Raw genomic sequence first — 10232 nt, 5'->3', positions numbered from 1 at the left:
ATCCACTTAAAATTTCCTGTTTGAGAGGGCAGGAACAGAAATTCAGTTAGATAGTTCCAAGATTATTTTCAGCTGTGCCACTCATGAAGTTCAATTAATGGTATTCAGGACTCTCATCTATATATTGTACCCCAATTTCAGATGGAGACACTAGACAATTAATTTGAAACAACACGGTCTTTAACATGTTTCAGGAACAGCACAATACGACATGAATTCAAAAGTCAATTTTACTTTGGAAAAATTAGATACCCGTGAGATGCATTTCTTCCATCCAGCTTCCTTATTCTATGTATAGTTTTATAGACTTATATATTTATGGTGCTCGTACACATCTATTGAGTTGGAGGACCCAAAGTGATAGATGTGACGTCTTCCAGATTTCTCCTCTTTCTTTTTGATCTGTGTCAAATGAAGATGGACACTCCTTTCAGTAGGAGAGTGCTGCTAATCAAAGTTTAGGAACTCCCATAGATCAGAAACTGGAGAATAAATGAGGTAGATAATTGGTTTTCCAAGAAACATCAATGATCTCATTGAGTTAAAGCCAAAATGTTGCTACAATTAATTCCAATCAGTGATTACAGACTTAATTATGCTTATATCAAATTAAAGGAGAGAGGATGAATTTGTGCTTTGAACTTAGCATCTATTAACAGGGATAACAAGGTGTAGAGTTGGATGAACACAACAAACCAAACAGCATCAGAGAAGGAGGAATGCTGACGTTTTGGGCCCAGACCCTTCTTCTGTGTGTGTGTGTGTGTGCGTGCGCGTGCGCGTGCATTCATGTCATGATGGCATAATGCCAGAATCCTGCTCCTCCAATGCAGCAAGACCACTTTGGTAGTACAATGTGCATTTGGATAAGATGATATACCTCAGAGCTCCTTATGAATACATGAAGCTAATCTCCTTGGAAAGACTCACACTGCAAGGTCACTGCCATACGAGGCTACAATACGATTGATATGAGGTCTGAGGAGTACAGTTAGTGAGACAGTGTTCTCCCTCTGACATTCCAACTGATCACCTGCTCATATATCTGATATAGCCATTGTTATGACTGAAATCCTCATGGTCTTGGTTAAGATGAAAAGTCAGGAATTATTAATGTATGGGGAAAACAACAAAATTTAGTTACTGCTGCACAGCCTCCAGAGGAGAAGCAGGAGGTGAAAGTTTCCTGAGGGAGATGTTTCCTGAGTGATCTGATCCTCCAACAATAGGCCTCACTGTCATTTCCTGCAGTTTTTGAAAACAAGCACAGTGAGATGTATTTCACGGGAGCCAAGCCACCAACACTAAACCATTATCTGCAGGAGCAGGATCTGTGCTCAGAAGGGCAGGGTGACAATTTCATCCTGCTGGTCAATAAGGTCACAGCTAGTTTGAATGTTTACACCACCAACTCATTTCAAGCAGCTGCAGTCCTGAACATCACAGTTAAAGGATCTCTGATTTTTAGTTAAAGAGTCCTTTGCATGTGAAAGGTAAGCAAGACTTTCCCATTAAAACTTCTTTCGTCCCTGGGATGTCTGAAGAACTACCGCTCTCTCAAATAGGTGCAACTTAACCAGAAGCAATAGCAAAAAGGACATTTGAGCAAACTTTTTAAGAGTGCAATTAAAATATATATTTACAAGTATACAGGATATTTTAGAATTAACAATCGTTCATCTGATCTTTGTGCCCACAGTAAGTTTTCCTCTTCCTCTCCTGCTGTTCTGATTTTCACAGCTAGCCTGCAGGGACCCTACTATGGTTCTTGGCCTGGAAGACTTGTGCCATCATTCCTGATTGTGATTGGATATTGACAACTCATGCCTAAAGAGAGTGTCTTGCCCAGATGTTTGTTCACCCTCCTCAACTGAGGCTACAGCATCCTATGCAGAAGCGAGGTGAAGATCCATTCACCTTTGTGGTGTCCTCAGAGGAAGCTTCTAGGGGGTGTGGCCTGCACAGCAGTTAGAATTCTGACAGTTCTGGATGGCTACCACTCACAGCCCTGCAGCACCACTGTTTACTGCTCCCTGTACCTGAAGGGTAAGCCAACGAGCAGCTGAAAGACAACCAAGGCAAATATGGAATGGATGTAGAATTTCTCCCAGGCCCACAACAGTAGCATTTGAAGCACTCATTTTCTATTCTAGTGTGTTGGCAGAAGTCATGGTGAGTTATGGAAGACTCACAGGTATTATGCAGGGTCAATTCTCTGCACTGTCATCAAGAGACTGCCTCCGTATCTTCCGTGCTCCTGCCTTTTGTGGAAACACATGGGTTAATTGAAATTTCTCACATCCTAGAAATTCTTTGGAAGACAGTGGTGACCACCCCACTGACCTCTGAAAATCCTACCCTGTGTCTTTAAGTCCCTTTCTTTTAGGTCCGTTGAGACTGGGAACTGCCATTAGGAATTGTGACTCAATGTCTTTGCTTCATATCCTTCTGTGCTGCTCTGAACTGCAATGCATTGTGGTCTGAAGTGTTCTGAGTTTATGACATATGATGGCCTAGTGGTATTCAGCTGGACAGTTACTCCAGAGCCCCAGATAATGTTCGGGGGACCCGGGTTCGATTCCCGCCGCAGTAGATGGTGGAATTTCAATTCAATAAAATAACTGGAATTAAGAATGTAAGGTTGTTGATTGTTGGAAAAACCCATCTGGTTCACTAATATTCTTGAGGGAAGGAAACTGCCATTCTTACCTGGTCTGACCTACATGTGCCTCCAGACTCATAGCAATGTGATTGGCTCTTAACTGCCCTCTGGGCAATTAGGGACAGGCAATAAATTCTGCCTAGCCATTGACGCCCTTACCCCATGAATGAATAAAGAAAGAAAAAGTGACTGTTAGTATTGATGCAGTCCTGGATTAATATATCCAGGTTTTGATTATATCATACTATATCATAGAATCATAGAATCCTTACAGAGTGGAAGCAAGCCATTTGGCCCATTGAGTAGACACTGACCCTCTGAAGAGCATCCCACCCAGACCCAGCCCATCCCTGTAACTCTACATTTTCCATGGCTAATCCACCTAACCTGCACACCCTGAACATTGTGGGCAGCTTGGCATGGCCAATCCACCGAACCTGCACATCTTTGGAGCTTGGGAGGAAACTGGAGCTCCCGGAGGAAACGCATACCGACAAAAGGAGAATGTGCAAACTCCACACAATCATCTGAAGGTGGAATTGAGCCCGGGACCCTGGCACTGTGAGGCAGCAGTGCTAGCTACTGGGTTGCCTGATGAATTACTTAAGGCTGAATACGGGCTCAGCAGAATAAAGTATGAGCGTAAAGCCATAGGTAGAACCATTTATCAGACACTTTAAGCACCATGAACTGTTACACATCAAAACTAGCATCATCTCTGCATTCCTGTGTTATAAAATGTATAACAGTCTCAACCAGTCTACCTGTAACTGAAAATCTTGCCTAGCAGTCAGGGATTCTATACTTGAGAAGAATTGAATGACTATCAATGAATGATATATTTCTACTCTCAAAATGGTCACTTTATAAAGTATGAGTGCGAAGAGCTGTCTCATTAATACATAATTAATTGTGATGAAAGTACTTGGCTCCAATCATTGTCTGAGACTTAGTGACAGTGAATAAAAAGTTGAGGAATTTTCTGCTATTGACCTTTTAAGATTATTTTCAGAAGGTGCCAGAAAACAGGAAGGGAATAGTTACTTCATTGGGAGTTTTCTATAGACCCCCCAGTAGCAACCTGGACACTAAGGAACAGATTGGGAGGCAGATTTTAGAAAGGTGTAGAAGTAATAATGTTGTCATGGGTGACGTCAACTTCCCAAATACCAACTGGCTCCTCAGTGCAAGTAATTTGGATGGAGCAGATTCTGTCAGGTGTGTCCAGAAAGGATTTCTGATATGATATGTAGATAGGCCGGCTGGAGGAAAGGCCATTTTGGATTTGGTGCTTGGCAATGTACCAGGCCAGGTGTCAGATCTCTCAGTGGGAGAGAATTTCGGTGATAGTGATCAAAATTCCTCGGCCTTTACTATAGCCATGGAGAGGGATAGGAGCAGAGGGTACGGGAAAGTACTTAATTGGAGGAGGGGAAATTACAATGCTTTTAGACAAGAATTGAGCAGCATAAATTGGGAACAGATGTTCTTAGGAAAATGCATGATAGAAATGTGTGGACGTTGTTTAGGGAACACTTGCTATGAGTGCTAGATAGGCTAGTCTCACTGAGGCAACGAAGGGATGGTAAAGTGAAGGAAGCTTCGATGACAAGACATGTGAAACACCTAGTCAAGAAGAAAAAGGAAGCTTACTTAAGGCTGAGGAAGCAAAGATTGGACAGGGGGTTACAAGGCAGCCAGGAAGGAACTGAAGAATGGGCTTAGGAGAGCTAGAAGGGGTTATGGAAAAGCCTTGGTGGGTAGGATTAAGGAAAACCCCAAGGTGTTCTATACTGATGTGACGAGCAAGAGGATGGCCAGGTGAAGATAAAGCCGATCAGGGATAATAGAAGAAACTTGTGTGCGTAGTCAGAGGAGGTAGGGAAGGTTCTTCATGAATAATTTGCTTCAGTGTTGAACAGTGAGAGGGACTTTGACATTTGTGAGGACACAGTTGTGAAAAAGCACAGTATGCTCAAATAGGTCAATGTTCAGAAGGAGGATGTGCTAGAAGCTATGAAAAACATGATGTTAGATAAATCCCCTGGGTCAGATTGGATTTACCCAAGGTTGCTACGGGAAGCGAGGGAAGAGATTGGTGCACCTTTGAACATGATCTTTGCATCCTAGCTGTTCACGGAAGCAGTACCAGATGATTGGACAGTGGCACATGTTAGTCCCTTGTTCAAGAAAGTGAATAGGGATAATCTTGGGAATTACAGACCACTCAGTCTTACTTCTGTGGTGGGAAAATTACTGAGAAGATTCTGAGGTATCATATTTATGATTATTTGGAAAAGCACCATTTGATTTGAGATAGTCAGCACAGCTTTGCGAGAGGCAGGTCATGCCTCACAAGCCTTAATGAATTCTTTGAAGATGTGACAAAAGACATTGATGAAGGTAGAGCAGTGGATGTGGTGTTATGTGGATTTTATCAAGGTATTTGATAAGATTCCCCAAGGTAGACTCATCCAGAAAATAAGGAGGCATGGGACCCAGGGAAACTTGGCTGTCAGGATACAGAATTGGTTGTCCAAGAGAAGACAGAGGGTAGTCTTAGGTGGAAATTATTCGGCCTGGAGCTCAGTGACCAGTGGTTTTCTGTGGGTATCTGTTCCGGAACCTCTGCTGTTTGTGATTTTTATGAATGACTTGGATGAGGAAGTGGAAGGGTGGGTTAGTAAGTTTGCTGATGATGTGAAGGTTGGTGAAGTTGTGGATAGTGTGGAGGGCTGTTGTAGGTTGCAATGGGACATTGACAGGGTGCAGAGGTGGGCAAACAAGTGGCAGATGGAATTTAACCAGAAAAGTGTGAAGTGATTCATTTTGGAAGGTCGAATGTGAATACAGAATACAGGGTTAATGGCAGGATTCTTGGCAGTGTGGAGGAACAGAAGGATGTTGGGGTACACGTCCATAGATCCCTCAAAGTTGCCACTCAAGTTGCTAGGATTGTTAAGAGGCATATAGTGTGTTGGCTTGCATTATCTGGGGGATTGAGTCTAAGAGCCACGCGGTTATGTTGCAGCTCTGTAAAACTCTGGTTAGACCACACTTGGAATATTGCGTTCAGTTCTGAGCACCTCATTATGGGAAACACATGGAAGCTTCAGAGAGGGTGCAGAGAAGATTTACCAGGAAGTTGCCTGGACTGGAGGGCAGGTCTTATAAGGAAAGTTTGAGGGCTTTTCTCATTGGAGTGAAGAAGGATGAGAGGTGAGTTGATAGAGGTGTACAAGATGATGAAAGGCATGGATAGAATGGATTAGCCAGATACTTTTTCCCAGGGCGGAAATGACTGTCATGAGGGGGCATAATTTTAAGGTGATTGGAGGAAGATATCGGGGAGATGTCAGATGTCTTCTTTACACAGAGAGCGGTGGGTGCATGGAATTTGCTGCCAGTAGAGTCAGATATATTAGGAACATTTAAGTGACTCTTGGATAGGCACATGGATGATAGTAAAATGAAGGGTATGCAGGGTAGTTTGATCTTGGAGTAGGATAATAGGTTGACACAACATCATGGGCTGAAGGGCCTGTACTGTGCTATACTCTTCTATGTTCTAAAAGCAAATTGTTTAGACAAGTTTTTTACAAAGAACAAATATTCCATGTTATCTGTGATGTTATGCTTGCATGCCTGTGATTTGATTAGGACTTTAGCCCGAGTGTTCACTTATGATTAATTTTTAGTTAAATTTTGGGTCTGGTAAGCACATGAAAAAATTAGGAGCAATGGCCAATCTGCTCTGGCAGATACAGAATAGTGTGACAGGAGGGAAAAAGGAATCAGAAACAAGTAACAAAAGGAAGACTAATATCTAGGACTGGAATTGGTTGAATTTGTCAAACATTGGGACCCTAACCTAAGCAGTTATGGATGGCTGACTTATTAATAAATCTTGCCAAGGGTGAATTCATGAAAACGAGGTAACTTACCCAGGATCCTGTCAGGCAAGTCTTGCCAACGGCTGCATAACTAAAGACTTACCATTCCTAGCATCAGCAAAAGTAGCTACCACATCAACAAACTGAAAGCTTCATAAATGGCCTGTCAGACCAATGCCCGCCTTTGTGCCTCCTGCGCACTTTTAATTTTCGGTGTCCAGATCTGTGCTCTGTACATCCCTCATCCTATTGCAGTAGCTGTCTGACCCCACCTCTGTTTGTGTTGCTCCTGATTTTGAAGCTGCTGTTGCTTCCCTCTGAGGTTCCAACTTGAGATGGTTGAGGTGGTGGAGCCCACTGTTTTCCAACACATTTCTCACACGCTGTTTTATCCCTTATCCTAGCCTCATACGGTTCAGTTGCTCCCAGCTCTGGTTCTGTGCTCGATGTTTATCTGTGTCCCAAGCCTTAGCCTATCAAGCTCTGTTATTTTCACCTTTGTGCTGATGTAATCCCTGCAACTGATCTTGCACTTTTCCACCACTGCCTGTCTGAGGGAGTTCAGCGGAAGGTGTTAATTCTCAGATGAGGTAGATAGATTCTGATTGGCCAGGATGTTGCTATGTGGGTGCACAAGTGTTTGGCAGTCTCAATGACACTTTTCAGTTTGTCAGTGCCTCCCTCTTGGTATTCAGAATGGCACACCCCACACCCGACCTCCTCAAGAGTTAATAATTCCCAATGGACCTACTGCCCTGGATTCACCTGTAAGTCTAGCATCCAGGAATCATCTGCTGATCCCTGTTGCTGCTGGAACTACTCAGCTGTCAGCCAATCAGATAGGCAGAGGTGTAGAGGCAATATGACCCCATTGTAAAATTCACTGCAATTACTCCATGTGAAGTCTTTTGGATTAAAACTTTCATCTGTCTAATTAATCTGGGTCTCATTGTTGAAAAAGCATGAGCTTGCATTTCAGTTTGGGAACAGAAAGGTTTGGTGTTGTGCAGGTTTACAGTTCACTGAATGGGGAGAGCCAAAGGAATGAAATGTTTGTGATTCCTGTATTCAAGCAGAGAAAGTACTAAATGTATCAGTTATTCCATGGCACAGCTGTGAGCTCAGTATAGAATTCATGAGGGATAAACCAGCTTGAATATTTGCTTCAGCTAGCAGGTTGTTAGTATTCATATAGATGACAACAAATATACTGACATTGTCAACCCTCCCGGTTACATCCTTAAATAATCCGATTAAGCTCATCAGACTCGGTCTTCTCTTAAAATATCCCTGGTAGGTATTCATGACTTTCTAAATTATGATTTAAGTAGCATCTGAGTTTGTCCATGAATTTGGATTCTTGCCTTTTTGCCACACACACACACACACACACACACACACACACACACACACACACACACACCTTCTGAGTGAATTTGTATTTGCAGATACATTTTATTTTGTTCAAAATGCACACAGTCAGTTAATGCAATGTTTTATACATTGCTGCTATAGAAATAAAACCAGCCTGACTCCAAATCAAAACAAAACACAAACGGACTTTAAACGAGATCCCACAGCTAACGTGCATTGTCTGATCTAAAATGCCACTTCTCCTTTACACTGATAAAAGCCTTTAGTTTTCTCAGGACAGTGACTTCAAAAGAATTTGGGATTTGCTTACACATATTAATCAATTAAAACCTTCTAACTGATTAAAGATTTAACAGCATCTTAGATTTATTTAATACGTCCTCATCGATGGTGTGAAACTTTGATCTTTTACTTATAAATTCTGTGTCTGATGTTACCTCTATCACTAACACATAAAGAAGAAGTAAGGCTGCCAAAGCTTGTGTTTTCACTAAATCTGTTGGACTATAACCTGGTGTTGTGCAATTTCTGACCTTGTCCACCCCAGTCTAACCCTGGCATCTCCAAATCATCCCACTGCTTTGACACAAATGTAGCTTCAAGTAGTTGCCTCCAGTCCACTTTTGCCAAATCACATTCCAATAAAATAGACCATTTTTCCTAATTTAAAACTTGTAATCTTTTTTCATATCTATGTTAAATCTATCAGTAAAATGCTTTCCCACAGATTCACATTCCATCTGCCCAGATTAATTCTCTAAAGCCAAGTAGAGAGCTGACTCTTCATTTTTTGGGTTTTCAGTGTTCTAACATATTTTCCTGCATGCATTTTAAGCATTCTGCACTTATTTTGCTTTTCGCTGGCTTCACCACAATTAATATTTGGGTGGTTGAAGTCCCCACTATTGTTATCCTCTGCTCATTTCACTGCAATTTCCATACAAATTTTCTCATCTCTGAATCTTTGTGGTTTTGCAGTGTACGCTTAGGTGTGCATTTCTTTCCCTATTTGTTTCTCATCTCACCTCAGAGTGCTTCTTCTGTTGCTATTTCTGACAAACCACCATTCATCACATCTGTGGTAAATAAGTGTGAAGCTGGATGAACACAGCAGGCCAAGCAGCATCTTAGGAGCACAAAAGCTGATGCTTCTGGCCTAGACCCTTCATCAGAGAGCTCCTGAGATGCTGCTCGGCCTGCTGTGTACATCCAGCTTCACATTTTGTCATCTTGGATTCTCCAGCATCTGCAGTTCCCATCATCGCCATTCATCACATCTGTCACTGTTTCTTTAACCTCATTCCATCTGAAATGACCAAAACCGATGACCACAAAGTGAGCTTCATTCCTGCCCTTTCTAAACCATACTCCTGCAACCACAAGAATGCTCTACCCCTACCTGGCTATCTCTGTTTCTACATTTTCTGGTGATTATTTGGTTATAATTACTCATACTAGCCTGTTTATTCTAGGCTTATCTCACAAAATTCATTTAAAACATTGATATAAGTAGGTGAGATCAGTGGAAAAAAGACCTTTCAGTTGGCATTTCATGTGAAGTTGTTCACTTTGGCAGGAAGAGTCAAAAAAAGCAGATTATTATATAAATAGAGAAGAATTCCGAGGTAAAGAAGGATCTAATTGTTCTAACGCATGAGATACAGAAAGTTCTTATTTCATTGAGAGGGATGAGGGCATTCTATCCTTTATTACAAGGAAAACTGAATGTAAAAGTGAACACGTTGTGCTTCAGCTATACAGGGCATTGGTGAGACCATACCTCGAATACTGTGTGCATTTTTGATCTCCTTAGTTAAGAAACAGTGTAAATGCATTGGAGGTGGTTTAAGAGGCTGATTCCTGAAATGAGAGGATTGTCTCCTGAGGAAAGATTGGACAGATTGGGCTGTTTCAACTGGAATTATGAAGAGTGAAATGTGATTTGATTGAAGTGTATAAGATCCTGAATGGTCTTGAAAAGATGGACCTGGAAAAGATATGTCTTCTGGTGGATCCGTCCAGAATTAGTCAACACCATAAGGACACAAAATTGGGGGTTCCATTCTGTTCACTTTTGGTCGGAAACGAGGGGATTTTTTTTATTGAGTGCTAAGTGACTTTGCAATTCCCTGCCTCATAATGCAGTGGAAGCAGGGTCATTAAATATTTTTAGTGTGGAGGTAGATGGATTTGTTTTAGATAAGGAAATCAAAGATATTGTGAATGTGAAATACAAGCAAATAGGCCATGATCTTATTGAATGGTTGTGCCAGCTTCAAGGGTCACATGGTCTACTTCTGCTC

Source organism: Stegostoma tigrinum, chromosome 14, assembly GCF_030684315.1.
Source record: "Stegostoma tigrinum isolate sSteTig4 chromosome 14, sSteTig4.hap1, whole genome shotgun sequence".
In the NCBI taxonomy this organism is placed as follows: Eukaryota; Metazoa; Chordata; class Chondrichthyes; order Orectolobiformes; family Stegostomatidae; genus Stegostoma; species Stegostoma tigrinum.
This window is presented reverse-complemented; position numbering follows the sequence as displayed.